Source organism: Notamacropus eugenii, chromosome 3, assembly GCF_028372415.1.
Source record: "Notamacropus eugenii isolate mMacEug1 chromosome 3, mMacEug1.pri_v2, whole genome shotgun sequence".
In the NCBI taxonomy this organism is placed as follows: Eukaryota; Metazoa; Chordata; class Mammalia; order Diprotodontia; family Macropodidae; genus Notamacropus; species Notamacropus eugenii.
Genome location: NC_092874.1, coordinates 70,631,800 through 70,646,293, shown reverse-complemented (window position 1 = coordinate 70,646,293; position 14,494 = coordinate 70,631,800). Strand labels below are relative to the sequence as shown.

Here is a 14,494-nt window from a genome sequence, read left to right as displayed (position 1 = left end):
TCAGGTACATTAGAGACAAAAAACCTACTTAAAATTATGATTATTTTTTTCTGAATATTTTTGGGGATGTGGTACAGATCATCCGACTTTACATTATTTCCTATGTGAAAAATTTGCTTTGCCATACAAACAAATTGCATGACCAACAGAATCTTGGAATGAATTAAATTTATAAACCAAGGTTCTACTGTATACTTCTTAAAAGTCCTACAGTCAGAGGATGGGATAAAGGAGAAGGCTTTAGAATAAGAAGTAGTGGGTTCATGCCCCATCTGTGGTCATCCTTATAGAAAGGTGCGGGAGATTTTTGTCAGCCTGGTTTAATGAAGTAACTTCTATTATGTTCTTATGAGGCCTCAGAAGCAAAAATAATCTTCTGATCTCCAGATCCTTCCAACCTGAAGCTTGGGATACCTGTTAGGAAATCTTTGGAGCAGAGATGTACCTAATCAAGAAAGGAGGAGAGGGGAGAGGATGCTCTAGCTTTGAAATTAAGTAGTCTGTGAAACACAGTGAACAGAGCACTGAACCTGGAGTCAGGAAGACCTGAGTTTGAATTTCATCTCTATGTGACCCCAGCAAGTCACTTAATCTCTATTTGCCTCAGTTTCCTTACCTGTAAAATGGGGCTGATAATAGCACCGACCTTCTAGGTTTGTTGTGAGAATTAGATGAGATATTTGTAAAGTGCTTTGAAAAGGTTTCCAAAGTACTTTACAAATGTCTCATTTGATCTATAAATGGTACAGTTTATTACTATTGTTTTTATCTTGGGAGAGGTGAAATTTTTTAAGAGTGAAATTGAGTATGTGATGGAAAAGGAATATGGGCCTCTTCCTCCCAAAGGGAATAATACCAGTAAGGAGATAAATAGACCATCATGAGACGGTCAGTCTAGATGCACTTCGTAATAGGGATAAGGATAAAGGCTGGACCTATCAATGACCTGTACCAGGGAATGCTCCTATAAGGAAACTCCCTTTACTAATACAGGTTGGCCATTTTTCTGAAAATTAAGAGTCTTAATTGTTTAGAACATTGAGAAATTAGATGACTTTCTCAGGATAACAGCCCATTTATGTCAGGAGAAGGTCTTGAACTCAGGTTTTCCTGGCTTAGAGGCCAATCTCTGTTCACCACCCTATCCTTCTTCTCAATGCATTTCATGTTAAGAATAGACATATGATCTTCCAGAGAGAGACATGATATTGACTCATAGGTAACATTTGTATAAAATGATGTGTTCTTTAAAACAATCAAGCAGACCAGTGGTGTCCAACACAAATACAAACAGGGGCCACTAAAGCATATGCAATGATCCCTGAAAGCCACATGTTGACTTAGAAAACCACACGTTTATGTATTTCTTTTTTACTAACATATCAACACATTAAAATCAGAGAGGAACTACATTTTAATCTGTTTGGGAATGAATGCTGGAGTGTCATGAACTGCATGTGCTCCAGGAGCCACATGTATGACACCTCAGGTGTAGGTAACTAGAAAACACAAAATATTAGGAAATGCTTTGTATGAACAGAGAATCTGATGCACAGCTTCAAAACAAAATGTTCTTAGTTTAAAAGAAGCAAAAATGTGTGCCTTCATGGGGCATCAGGGGTGGTTTGGGGACTATAATAAAAGAACTGGGGGAGAGGATAGCTGGAGAAAAATAATCTCTGCCCTAGATAGCAGGGAGCAGGGCAAGGAAAGGTTCCCCTTCCTGTAAGGTAAAAAATAGGTATACTGTAGAAACCTAAATCACAATAGGAAGGAGGATGAGAAAGAAGGCAAGGAGAAAGAAGGGGTAGAGAGGAAGAGATTACGGGAATGAGGATCAGGAAGAGGAGAAAGAAGGAGGAAATGGGTATGGGATAGAGTTGGAAGGGAGGATCTTGAATCATTACACCTTCACTAAAAAAAAGTCTGGAATTTGAATTTCAACAGTCCTATGTAAAAAGATAATCAAAAAAGGTAACCGCTGATCTCCAGACTAGGCCCAGAGGGCGCCTAGTGATTCTTGGTTATGGTACGATGAAAATAATCCTGGATTTGGAGTCAGAAGAACTGATTCTACAGTTTCTTACCTGTGTGACCCTGGGGCAAATCTCATAGCATGAATTTTCTCATCTGTAAAGGGCTTGGACAAGATGGCTATTGAGGTCCCTTTTAGATCTAAATCTACGGCCCTATGGATTGTTGTTATATATAGCAGTTAAAGGAAGAGGAAAAAACCCCAAAGCAAAATAAAACTCATATCCTTGACCGGGGGTTCTTAAGCTGGGTTTAGTGAACTTGCTTTTTAATTATCTTGGTAATTTTATTTCAGTATCGTTGGTTTCCTTGGTAATTCTATGTGTCTTCTTTTATGCATTTAGAAAAAAATATTCTGAGACAGGGAAGGGAATAAGCTTTTATATGGCACGCCTACTATGTGCCAGGAATTGTGCGAAGTGTTTTACAAATACTTTCTCATTTGATCCTCTCAACAACCCCATGAGGTAAGTGGATGCATTATCCCCATTTTGCAGTTGAGGGAACTGAGTAAAACAGAAGTTAAGTGATTTTCCTAGGGTCATATAGTTAGAAAATGTCTGAGGTCGGATTTGAATGTAGGTCTTCCTGAGTCCAGGTTCAACACTCTGTTCACTGCAAGGCCAACTGCCTCTAAAGGGGTCTATCTAAAGAGTCCATGATACCACACACACACACAAAAGTCCCTGCCCTAGACTATATGGGGGTAAGATATGGAAGGAACAGAGGTGAAAATCACTCAATCAACAAGCATTTTTTAAATGAAATTTAATTTTTTTAATTAACAAAAATCTATTTTCTCTCTCTCACCATATCAATAATTTACTAAGACTTTACAATATATGCTAGGAACTATTCCAAGTCCCACTGATAGAACAACAACAACAAAAAAACCCCCAAACAGTTGTAGACAGATATAGCCAGAGACCCAGCTAAGTCAAAGAAAGAGAGAGCACACCTTTCTTAGATTGGGTCTAGGGGTGTGCTGGTTAATTTTTCAATAGCCAGCTCTCTGGAGAAAAAAAAACTTTTGAGTTTTATCTATATTATTAGCACTTTATCCATCATTTTCTTCAATTTAGAATCTAGACCTAGCCAAAACAATAAGGCAAGCCCTGATTTGTGGCATTTGTCAATTTTGAAGGTGAAAACTCTGAAACTCAAATTTTAACAATTGGCTTTTGTCAGACCTCATAAGCTGGCCCCAGCATATCCCTGCACTGCTGTAAAATACTATTCTGCAAGCTCAAAGCCTACAGATGAGGTGTCCAAGGTACATACTCTGAGGGATAATTTGGTTCTATCTTTGGGGAATCCTGATTCATTCCAAAGCTGCTCTGGAATTCCATTTGGGAATGATCCTTGATCGCAAAGACCTCTAAGTGGAACCCTCTATTGAAGTTCAAGTTCAGTCAGAACTAAGCAATCTCAATTTATTATTTGACTTAACTCTAAGTGGAAGAGAGGCTCTTGAAATCAACTACTGTTTTCCTCTGGGGAAGTGTGCCAACTGCTTAGTCCTCCATCCTGACTTGGGAGTACCATATGCTTGGTATCTCGATGGATGCTCTTTGTTGGTAGTGTGACTAGCAACTAGACTTTCTAGACTCTAGACTCTATTAGAGGAGAGACAGGAGACTGGCACGACCCAATGGAGAAGTCATTGAAGCTGTAATTGAGGAGTAGGAGGAGATTACATCTAATGGCGAAGTGAGGTAGGGCCAGAAATACCAGGAACCAGGAGATGCCTGAGCGCTGAGAAAAGCAGCTGACAATGTTAGCAAGGGAAAGGAACAGATTAAGTGTTAGGGGCAAGAGAGATAAAGGCTGGAGCTGAAGGCAGTGAGAAATGGAACAATGGCAAAGTGTAAGTGAGACGCGTCAAAGGATGGGGAAGCAAATGGGCAGTCAGAGTCTTTGGTGGGGAAGAGGTATGGTGAGCAGCTTTGGAACGAATCAGAGACAAGAAGACAGGTGTCACAACTGTCCTCACCATGAGATGTTCTACTTTTTGCCTTCTCTAAACAAGAGCTTTGGTGAGTACATTTTGATTTTTAAATAAAATCTGTAAGTCAGACTCATGATGCAACCATTGGTGAGCATCAAAGATGATATTTGGACCCAGGTCTTCCTGATTCCAAGCCCAGCATTCCATCTGGTATACCACTGTGCTTTTCTAAAGAAGAGTCCCCTGGATATCCTTTGTATCCCACCTTGAATAAGAACTTTCTCATTGCCAACTTCCCTGATTCCAGTGCTCTGTCAACTTGCTAGCTCTCGCTGCCACACCCAAAGTTGTTTTCTCTGTCTTGCTTGAACCACACCCAAAGGTTCTATAGTGGCTTTTGATAACATTATGGATCAAGTCCAGGGTTCTCACCCTTGATGCCAAAACCCTTCACCAGGATACCCAGAATTACTTCTTGCCTTTGACTTTTCCTCTGACCCTGCCAAATTCTCCCTTTCCTCCTAGGTACATCTGGTCTAAACTGTGGCAGTTTTAGCTTTCTTTCAAGTAGCACCACAAGCTTTAACTAAATACCCCTTCCACCATCCCCACCTTGAACTCCACTTTGCCCCCTCATTTTGATAGCTCCTAGAATACCATCTGAGGATCATAGATACAGAATTAGAAGAGATCTCAACAGCCATCTGGACCAACTCTCTCATTTTACAGATAAGGAAACTGATGTCTAAGGAATTGAAGTGGTTTGTCTGTCCAAGGTCCCTCAGGGAGTAAGTGGCATAGGCAAGGTTTGAGGACAGACTTCAGAGTCAGGGCTCTTTCCATACTGTGACATTGTCCTTTGTCTCTCGCCTACAGACTTCCTGGGTTTATTGGATGAGAACTGACTTTCCTTTCCCTTCTAGCAGGGTATTTCCAGTATTGTGTATTTCCCTACCCCTCCCACTCCAAATACATTCGTCCTTGACTTGTATGAGATGAAATAACACTTTATTGCCTGGTTTTATGTTTAAATGTTTACAAATACATTCGTCCTTGACTGTATGAGATAAAGAACATACTTTACTGCCTAGTTTTGTATTGTTTAGATGTTTGCATTGTTTTTTGGACAATTCTCTCTCCGTGTGTATATCTACATGTGTGTGTATGTGCACGTGAGTGTATTTGTCCATTTCTTAGCTTGTAAGCTCTCCAAGGGCAAGGAAAGTCTGTATAATTCTCCTTATACAATGTCTTGTACAGTTCCTTAGGCAGAAAACATGCTTAGTTACATCTGATGATGATGGTGGTGATGATCCTGAAGGAAGAGGAGGAAGGTAAGGAGAAGAAAGAAGAGGAGGAGAATTAGCAAAAGAAAGAAGAAGAGGAAAAGAAGAAAGAGGAGGCAGAAAAAATTTACTTTGAGAGCAGACATTTGGAAATTGTCCGAGAAAGTCCTTCAAAATGATGAGAATGAAATTCACCAAGGCCAATAGGTGTCTGTTCAATCTGAAATTGCTTTTAAGACATCATCTTCTCCTGGGGAAATGATTCAGCAGCCTCCCCTCTGGGTTCTCTCTGGATGTATCCCTGCTGTTCTGGACTGGGAGGGTTTTTTTTGCTTTGTTTTGGTTTTTGGTTTTTAATCTTTGTCACTACCTAGGAAGACTTTGCATTGGAGTGCCTATCTTTGTTTCTCTTGGCAGATTTGCCTGGGAAATGGCCAAGACAGGAAGTGACAGAGATCACACAGTTTAAGAGTAAAGCCCCCATGGACCCAATTCTGGTCATTTCTTGTTACAGCTTTGTTTCTTTCCTTTAAGTTATAATAACTCTTGTGGACTTTCAGGGAATTATTGCTCCATTCAAATTATGGAAACATGGATATCCAGAGTTCAGGTTTTTCCCAATTAAAGGAAAAGGGAAAACAAAGAATGGTTGGCTTAGCTTTGAAAGTATTAGCAGAGCCATCTACAGGAAACTGTGCTTCCTAATAAAGCATACAGGATAAAAACTTTTTAATTGGACATTATTTGGATAGAAAATACTTATACAGAGCCTCTCCTCCAAGGCTCTTACCATGCTTTGCTTACATGAAGCCACATTTATCATCCCCACTTTGTGGATGGTTATGATGCACTCCAGGGATTAAACTGTGTTCCAAGGCAAATAGGGAAGTGAAGCTGGAAATGCAGCCAAGAATTCTGACCCCTGTTTTTCAATATAGACAGTCCTCCTCAACAATTCTAGAGCAGTCTTTGGCTAAGCATTTCTGCAGCCTGGGACCCTTAGGTCATTGCCAACAGTTCTAGGAGATATGATGATGAATAAATTTGTAGATAAATCTGCAATAAGAAAGACATACTTCTTGAAATTTAATATTGTCGTGTAAAGACTTTAAGCCTCACATGACAGTATTAAACTTAAGAATTAGAGGACCTTGGTTTTCTCTTTCCTTTGCTGTAAAATGAAGGGATTGGACTAGATAATATTTAATATTTCTTAAGGTTTACAAAATAATATGTATATATGTGTATACATACATATATATGGAGGGAGAGAGACATATGTGGATGGATGGATGGGTGGATGTTATCTCATTTGATCCTCACAGCAAACCTGTGGGAGTATTCCTAACTTCAAGTTGATTACTATTCATTGTACCACATAAGCCACCTCTATGGCGAAATGTCCTCTGGGATCTCTTCTAGCTTTACATTTATGATCTTATTATCCCATGACATAAACCCATAAACTTCTTGAATCTGAGCCATTCTCTGCCATTAAAATCCCCTTCCATCTGTTTTCTTTCTCATAATTTAAGGCCCCATCCCCCTAGGAACCCCTTCATTTCTATTGCTATGGAAGTTGCTAAAACCTCTGTCAAGTCCCCTTTCTGCCTTTTGACTGGTGGGCACTTTGCCACCTATGTTGTCATGAGAGTTGCCACTGAAGTGGCATCCCTATACCCTGAAGAATGATAGAATCTTAGAGCTGGAAGGAACCTTTTCAAGTGATTCAGTCCAATTTCCCATCTATTGTCAAAAATGTCCTCTACTATAATGCCCTGATTGATTGATCATTGTAGCCCAAGGAACTCTTAATGAAGCTTCCTTTTACATTCAGGTTCATGATATTGTTGACATATTCTGAGAGTTTTCAGTCTTGGTAGTATTAAGAAAGACTCAGGACTTAAGGGTCTAACGCTGAGCCCCCACCAAGATATCAATTTTTATCAGACCAAGTCTAACGACATGAATTCAAACAAAAGATTTAATTTAAACAGAATAGAAAGGTAAATATTGAAGGGAGAAAAAATTCTCCAAAGTACAGAAGATTAGAATCTCCCAGAGATTCCTGGGTTGCTGTCTCCCCAGAAACACACTCCTATGGTTGTGTCCTGGCTGAAATAGCTTTCACAGCTCTTTTGACTCAGTCTCCTGTGGTGTCTTTTGACATGCTATTCTGACTCCTGAACTGTGAATTGTTAAGTTCTGTGCAGAGATTCTTCTGTCACCTGTTTCTGGGACTCTTCTTTGCTGAGCTATAGCTTCTATCAGCTACAGTTATCTTCATTATTATCATCAATCTTTTGCGAGGTTGCTTAGGCCAAAATATATGTCAGGGTAATCAGTACATTTTTCATTCTTTTACTGGTCAGGCCCATAGCCAAATTTAGTCAGCACAGGTAAATATCTCAGGTAAAAGTCTTTTTTTTTCTGAAGACTGTCCTCCCCTGCCCCTCCCCCAACCCTCAGTACAGACTCTCTCAGACTCACTTAATGTTTATATTGGGGCAAGTAAAATCTTATCAGCTCCCATCATGTACTGGATAACTAGCTATGCTACACAGTCATCATCCAGGGGTATAATACCTACAGAGAAAAGTTCTACCATCCTGGCCACCACCAAGTGTTTTTTACTGCCACTGACCACTGGCTCTGCTTCTGGATTCCTTCAGTAGCTTATCACCTAAGGAAACAACCTGGTAACTCTAGCAGCCACAAATATCAAAGGCTCAGAAAAGAAAGTTCTCATGACCAAAAAGTCCTTGGCACCATCAAATGACTCGACATCAGAAATAGATATGGTTTTATTAATAGAAATGATGACACTAGGGAAGATATATGGCTATCTGCCTTGCCACTGTATCATGAGGACTGCTGGGCCTTTTTATCTAACAGCTAAAGCCTCCTATGTGTGTGGTCTACCTCACTAGCACATGAACTCAAGACCAAAGACCCAGTACCCTTAGCACTTAGCATAGTACTTTGCATATATAAAGTGCTTAATAAATGCTTTCCGTTTAGTAATTCATTTACTCATTCATGCATTCCTTCAATGAGAAGTTCTAAAGGGGTAGGATGTAGCTTTCAACCAATGCCCTACATTTCTATGCAACATTTAGGCTGTCAACTTTATGCTAGTACCCAAACTTGGCTTGAACATTTTTAGTGACAAGGAGCTCAGTGCCACATAAGATAGCCATTCCAATGGTAAAACCTCGAAACCCTGTATAATTCTTCTCCTTCATTCACATGCTAATCTATCATTTATTGGTAAGTAACTATCATGGTCTCCCTTTCTTCTCTAGGCTAAACATTTCTAATTCCTCTGATCATTCACTTCCTCTGCATGGGACGCAGTTTATCAATGCATCCCTTAATGTGAGGTACCCAGAAATGGACATGATACTCCATATGTGGTTCAGCCAGTGTCAAGAACAATGGGTCTATCCCCTCCTTTGCTCTGGATGCTGTGTTCTTATTAATGCATCTGAAGTTCTCGAGAATTATTCTGGAGAACTCTATTTCTATTTATGTTCTTCTCTGTTTCATCTTCAGTGTTTTGACTCATTCCTCCAGCCTGTCATTAACTTTTTAAACCTTTATTTTTGTCCTCCAATGATATTAGCTATCCCTCTGACTTAGCATCATCAGCTAATTTGGCATGCTTTCTACATCTTAAGTTGCTGACAGAAATTTTGAAGAGGCCAGGACCAATGACATGGCATGGTATTAGAGGTTCCCATTCAGATCCATTAGTCAATGTTCTTTGTCCACCTATAAATCTCCTTATTGTTATAAAGCCATCTTGTTCATAAGAATATTATGAGAGATTACAAAATGTCTTGCTGGGCTTCAGGGACATGATGTCTAAGAAGTTCAGTGCAATTGCTCTTCCCCAGTGGAATTCACCAACTTCTTATCTATTTCACTTCTGATTCATGTATTCATTGGTGTCCATAATCTCCTTACTTGATATTGGTCCATTTGTAAAGGGTTTCAGGATAGAGGATGTAGGGGAAGGAGAAGCATGGTGGGATAAAGAATGCCTGATTTGGAGCCAGATGTTAAGGGTTCAAAACCTGGCTGTACCACTTATTACTTGCATGACTTTGGGCAAATCACTTAATCTCTCTTGGCCTCAATTTCCTCATCTGTAAAATGATGGAGTTGCAATAAATAGCTGTGAAGGCCCCTTCCAGCTCTGAATCTATGAACCTTTATCCTCCTTGGTATAAAGCAGTGTATACTTCAAAGTCTAAGAGCCATTCTAGTCAGTGTTTATACCTGGCAGAGCTGGCTGACCATTTCCTGAATGGACTCTCTTGTATGTTATAGCACATCCTACACTAAGACAAAAGGGGCCCTGGGTGGATAGATCTCAGATCAAGACATGTCCCCACTGTATCCCTTATCATTATTTCTAGATAAATTCCCTATGAGCATGAACCATGTACACTCTTATTCTTTGAGCCAAACAGACCATTGTAATCACAAAGGTCTTTGCCAACTCTAATATTCTGTGTTCTATGTTCTTATCTTGGGCTTCAGTTCCCTTTCAACCATACTTGTTCTGCCCTTTTCAATTTGCAAATTATTCTCCTTGACATAAAAAAAAATGGAAGCAAAGTTAACTGAGTGATTTTGCTTTCTTTCTGTCATTTGTTTCTGTGACATCAGCTGCTCCCAAGAAATACTTTTATCTGTTTCTTGGACCTTTTTTTTTGCTCTTAATGTTGCTTGTTTTGTAAAGGTTCTTTTGTTTTCCTTTTTTTTTCAGGCCTCAGCTCATTCTGGGTTTAGTGTTTTCCATCTTACTTTTTATATTTGTTTCACTTTTATATTTATCCTCAGTTATTTGCCTTGTTTTCCATCTTTTGTATAGATCTCTTGGCAGGAAGACTCAAGTTCAAATTCACCCTGACATGAGTTATGTGACTCTGAGCAAGTCACTTAACCTCTATCTGCCTCAGTTTCCTTAACTATAGAATGGAGATAACAATAGTACCAATCTCCCATAGTTGTGAGAATAAAATGAATGGATATTTATGTAAAGTGCTTAGCATAGTGCCTGGACCATAGTAGGTGCTTAATAAATTCTTGTTCCCTTTCCTTTTCCCTTATCCTTTATCAAAGCTGAACTCCTTGAAGAGTATTAGATTACAAAAGCTAGAAGGTACATTGAGTGAAACAAGGATGTCCATTATCACCACTAGTATTCAATGTGGCACTAGAAATGCTAGCTACGCAATAAGAGAAGGAAAAGAAACTGAAGGATTTAGAATAGGAGATGAGAAAACAAAACTATCTCCCTTTGCAGATGACATGAGGGTATACTTGGAGAACCCTAGAGAATCAACTAAAAAACTAGAAATAATGAACAACTTCAGCAAAGTTGCAGGATAAATAAATAAACCCATATAACTCATCAGCATTTCTACATACTGCCAACAAAATCTAGTAGCAAGAGATAGAAGGAGAAATTCCACTTAAAATAACTGCAAACAATGTAAAATACTTGAGAGTCTACCTGACAAGACAATTCAGAAAAGATATGAACACAATTACAAAACACTTTTAACATAATTAAAGACGGATCAAAAAACTGGGGAAATATTAATTGCTCATGGGTAGGCCAAGACAATATAATAAAACTGACAATTCTACCTAAGCTAACTTACTTATTCAATACTATACCAATCAAACTACCAAAGAATTATTTTTATAGAGCTAGATCAAATAAAACCAAAATTCATCTGGAAAAACAAAGGGTCAAGAATGTCAATAAAAAATGTAAAGCAAGGTCACCTAGTTGTTTCAGATTTCAAACTATATTACAAAGTAGTAATCAACAAAACAATCTAGTATTGGCTGAAAAATAGAGTAGATCAATGAAATAGATCAGGTATGTAATACACAATAGTAAATGATCATAATAATCTAGTGTTTGGTAAACCCAAAGATTCAAGCTTTAGGGGTAAGAACTCAACATTTGACAAAAACTGTTGAGAAACCTAGAAAACAATTTGCCAGAAACTTAGGATAGACCAACATTTCACATCTTATACCAAGATAAAGTCAAAATAGATAAATGATTTAACCATAAAAGATGAATGATGTCACAAATAAATTAGGAGGGCATGAGAAACATATCTGTCACATTTGTAGATAAGGGAAGAGTTTATGACCAAAAAAGAGATAGGTAAGAACATAGGAAGAAAAGTAGATAAGTTTCATTACATGAAAGTTTTACACAAACAAAACTAATATAGCCAAAATTAGAAGAAAAACAAGAAGCTGGGGAAAATTTACAAGTTTCTCTGATAAAAGTCTCATTTCTCAAATATATAAAGAATTGAGTCAAATTTATAAAAATAGACATTCCCTACTTAATAAATGGTCAAAGGATAAAAACAGATAATTTCAGAAGAGGAAACCAAACCTACCAAATAGTCACGTGAATCACTATAGTCACACTAAAATCACTATTGAGTAGAGAAATACAAATTAAAACAACTCTGAGGTACTACCTCACAACTATTAGATTGACTTACATAACAGAAAAGGAAACTGATAAATTCTTGAGGGAAAAATTGGGACACTAATGCAGTGTTGGAGTTGTGAACAAGTTCAAATATTCTGGAGAACAATTTGGACTATAAAACTACATAGCCTTTGATCCAGCAATACTACTACAAAAGAGAGCAAAGAAAAAGGAAAAGGAATGACTTTTACAAAAATTTTTATAGCAGTTTTTGTAGTAGTCAAGAATTAAAAACTGAGGGGATGCTCATCATTCAGGGACTGACTGAACAAATTGTGGTATATGAACACAATGGAATACTATTGTATTATAAGAAATGATGAACAGGATGGTTTCAGGAAAGGCTGGGAATATATATATATATATATGAAAAGATACAAAGTGAATTGAGCAGAATCAGGAAAACACTATACATAGTAATAACAATTGTATAAAGATGATCAACTGTGAAAGACTTGGCTACTTCGTTTAAGACAATGATCCAAGACAATTCCAAAGGATCATGATGAAAGATGCCATCCATCTCTAGAGAGAGAACTGATGAACTCTGAATGCGGATTGAAGCACACTTAATTTTGCTTTCTTTATTTTTCCTGTTTTTGTGTGAGTGTGTTTTCTTTTCCAACCTGGCTAATATGGAAATATGCTTTGCATATTGGAGAAGGGGATAGCCTAGCATTTATTAATATTAAGTACGTACTATGTGACAGGCACCCATGCTAAACACTTTGTGAATATTAATTCATTTTGATCTCTACAACAACCCTGAGAAAGAGGCACTGTTATTGCTCCTATTTTATAGTTGAGGAAACTGAGGCAAACAGAGGGTAAGTGACTTACCCAGAATCATACAATTAGTAAGCATCTGAGGCTGGATTTGAACTTACGTCTTCCTGACTACATTGTACTAACTAGTTGCCTCGAGCTTTTACCAAGAATTCTGACCCTGGAAGTCTCAAGTTCCTCTGGCTATTTAAAGTCATTAAAAGAAGAATACTTATACAACACTTCAAAGTGTCTTGATGTGTGTTTGTGTGTGTATGTTTAAACTGTTTTATTTATGCCTTTAGTTTTTACGTCACTGTCAGTTCTTGCCATGTCACCATACGTCACTCTCTGCAGAATTTGTGTCTTCTTAGTCCATGCCACTGACCCAGTTAGTTCTTCTTTATGAGCCATTAGTTTGCTGAAGGTAATGAGTGAAGGGCACTTTCAGTGCAAATGATGCCAAGTCTATGCTTTGACCTTTCTGCACATTGGCCAGGCAGTCATAAAAGTTTAAGGGGAGCCATTAGTGGAAGCATTTCCAGGCCAAGAAGTAAGATCAAATGTTTATTGTTCTGACCTTTCCTTCGATATTTCGCATTAGGTCCCATTCTCAAGAACACAAATTGAAGAATCTTCCCCGATTGGACGTTGAATCAAATTGAAATCAATAAAGACCTCTTCTTCCCTTGGATACACACCAATGAGTTCTGTCCAAAGCCTTACCAATTCAGGCTGTAAAACTCTTTGAATCTTTTCAAAGCAGGTTTAAAGAGATTGAGAGATGATGTAAATGTTTTAAAGGGACAGGCAGCCCTTTGCCTCTTACAGCAAGAACCAAACATGGTGGATCAACTTTGTATCCCCAAATGCCAAGGCTAGTGTCAGCAGCAATGCTGCATTAGGAGATGCCTTAGGGTGAGAGAACTGTTATAATTTCCTTCTGCCACAGTGCATTGTATTAGACATTGTGCAGAACTGCAGCAAAAGACCATTCCTATCATGAGGGAGCTTACAATATGAGAGATACACAGATATGACAGATAGATAATATGACAGAGAAAATCATCTTACCCCACTCCACCTCTCCACCAAGTGCAAGGGACTCTCTGTCTCTCTTTTTCTCTGTTTTTCTTTGTTTCTCTGTGTCTCTGTCTCTGTCTCTCTCTCTAACACACACACACACACACACACACACACACACACAAAATGTCCTTTTCCCACTGGTGCAGCTATTTTAGACTTTTATGAGCTTTAAAAAAAGAGTTCTCTGAAAGATGGTGATGGCACAGAGAATGATTAAATTGCTGCCATGGTGGCTGCTATCAGCCTATCTGAAAAACTCCTCGGACTCCTTATTGCCATACATGTGGCCAATGTGATTAATTGTTGAGATGATGAGAACATTAGCAAGACACAGTCAACATCGCTGACCCAGCACCCAGCACCTAAGCCTCCAGTGCAAGATTAAATGGCGGAGCCCCCAGACTTCTTATTGAGGCCCTTTCTTATCTTCAGAAATAAGGAACTCTAAAGGAAATCTTTTTTGGGGGGCTCTGAAACCACTGCAAGGGTTGCTTGGGTAAGACTCTCTGCTATCTTAGTGAATTAGAAGTCACAGGGGTCTCATTCCTACCTACCTGTCTAAAGTCTACTCATCCTTCAGGGACCATCTCAAACTTTACTTTTCATGAAAGAAAATTCAGTTGTTTTAGTCATATCTGACTATATAACTTCATCTGGGGTTTTCTTCAGATACTGGAGTGATTTACCATTGTCTTCTCCAGCTCATTTTACAGATGAGGAAACTGAGGCAAACAGGGTGACTTGCCCAGGATCACACAGCTAGTAAGTATCTGAGGTCAGATTTGAACTCATATCTTCCTGATTTCAGCCCCAGCACTCTATCCACTCTGCCAC

The 14,494-nt window shown here is 38.6% G+C and overlaps 1 long non-coding RNA gene across 2 annotated transcripts in view; it reads right to left on the bottom strand.

Moving 5' to 3' along the window:
- The window catches only part of LOC140532859 (uncharacterized), a 107,114-nt gene that overhangs the window by 43,327 nt on the left and 49,293 nt on the right, over nt 1–14,494 (bottom strand). The window lies entirely within an intron of this gene.